The sequence below is a fragment of the Amblyomma americanum genome, chromosome 2, assembly GCF_052857255.1.
Source record: "Amblyomma americanum isolate KBUSLIRL-KWMA chromosome 2, ASM5285725v1, whole genome shotgun sequence".
Classification (NCBI taxonomy): domain Eukaryota; kingdom Metazoa; phylum Arthropoda; class Arachnida; order Ixodida; family Ixodidae; genus Amblyomma; species Amblyomma americanum.
The window spans coordinates 66,183,502-66,185,440 of NC_135498.1; the positions used below are offsets into that span (position 1 = coordinate 66,183,502).

The 1,939-nt window shown below is 42.4% G+C and overlaps 1 non-coding gene across 1 annotated transcript; it reads right to left on the minus strand.

Annotated features, from left to right (window-relative positions):
- Positions 1–1,387: 1,387 nt before the first annotated feature.
- TRNAK-CUU (transfer RNA lysine (anticodon CUU)) lies at positions 1,388–1,460 on the minus strand. Its single transcript has one exon. It is a non-coding gene; the product is annotated as a tRNA-Lys (tRNA).
- Between the last annotated feature and the right edge of the window lie 479 nt (positions 1,461–1,939).

The following is a 1,939-nucleotide window of genomic DNA, read 5'->3' on the forward strand; positions in this document are numbered from 1 at the left end:
CTCCGCCCTTGTAAAACTTCTGGAATGGCCTGTAGCAAATCAGTTAGAAGTTAACACCAACAAAACTAAGGCTGTGCTATTTAGACCGAAATCAAAGCAGGTAAATATGAACGTAGATCTTATCTATGACACCAGAAAAATAGAAATAGTAAGTAGTATTAAAATTCTTGGGGTCACGTTTTCGCAAAGTATGCTGTGGGATATTCATGTAGATTCTGTTTGCACTAAATTGTCAAGTGTAGTTGGTATTTTATCCAGATGTAGGTCTATATTACCTTTCAGCGTAAAAAAGCTGATATATAATTCTGTTTTTTACTCTCACCTCTCTTACTGCTTTTTGGTATGGGGATCTACCACAGTAACAAACTTAACAAAGGTGTACGTCCTACAAAAAAAGATAATTAGGCTTATTTTTGATGTCCCCGACAATTCTCATACACATGCTCTGTTCATTAAAGCGGATATAATGCCTGTCTGGAAATTGTTTAGCTATAGACTAATTGTTGCCTTTAAGTACGAATTAAAAGAAAATCGAAATTTCTTTCGCAACCTAGCCAAGCTAGAAATAAAGCCTACATCCTACACTATACGTCAGTCTGAATACTGGAAGGTGGTCACTCCCCGTGCTAACTATTCTATGGGTACACTATCGTACATTTTGCCTAAACTTCTTAATGATCTGAATAAATGTGGAATTGATTTAGGTCGCACTACAGTTCGTGAACTGCGCCACGTGATATGTCATGTTTTTGAACAATTCTAATATTGATTTTCTTGTAATACATTAAATCGAATCAATTTTGCGTTTCTGCATGTTTGTATTCCTGTATGTTTCACGTATGCTCCTGTACTGCCTTGTAGAGGGGACCGTGGGCTCTAGTCAAGCTGTTCAGCAGCTTTTACCCACGGCCCCTCCATCGTTTTGATGGAAATAAAGCTATTATTATTATTATTATTATTATTATTATCATCCAGTAGATCAGCAACCCATGTATTTCTGCGAGCAGAAATGAAAATTTACGTTTTTACACCCGACCGTGGCGGCTGCGTTTTTGTGGAGGCAAAACACTAAGGCGCCCGTGTGCTGTCCGATGTCAGTGCATGTTAAAGATCCCCAGGTGGTCGAAGTTATTCCGGAGCCCTCCACTACGACACCTCTTTCTTCCCTTCTTCTTTCACTCCCTCGTTTATCCCTTCCCTTACGGCGCGGTTCAGGTGTCCAAAGATATATGAAACAGATACTGCGCCGTCCCCCCCCCCCAAAAAAAATACAATTATTATTATTATTACACTCTGTATCGCAGGCGCTAAGAGGCGCATTACAGGAAAAATACTGCACGTAACAAAAAGAAACAGAATATCTTTCATAAATTAAGGAAAAACATTACGCCCAACGTGGGGCTCGAACCCACGACCCTGAGATTAAGAGTCTCATGCTCTACCGACTGAGCTAGCCGGGCGACGGGTGGCACAGGAGAGTAGAGCGTATTAGTGCACTCCTTTGCACGACAATCAGGTGGCGATTGTTATTGCCTTTTCGTTTGCGGCAACGAATGTTTCCCAGTGCGTACTCCTAGCAACCGTCCCCCGAGCATTTAAATCTTAGGGCACGTGCGTTCAGCACTCGGAGCCGCGCCAACCGCTGTGAAAAGCGGAGATACCGATCAGCAGAGGACAAAGCAAGAAGAAGAAGACTTCAAGAAAGCCCCAGAAAAGGTGGCTGACAACTATCGCGTGCAGCCTCGTCGACGTCGCACGCTTCGGTAGGGTTCATTTTACGGATTGATTATCGGTTTTTTTCTGCATAGATTAAGAAATAAATAATCACTGCGATTAACACAGCTTCATGCAAGCGAGAACACCAACAGACTCTTTGACATCAGCGTGCGCAGTGGTACGACACGCCTTTTGGTTTCTTCGCTGTTATAGTTATGCCGGA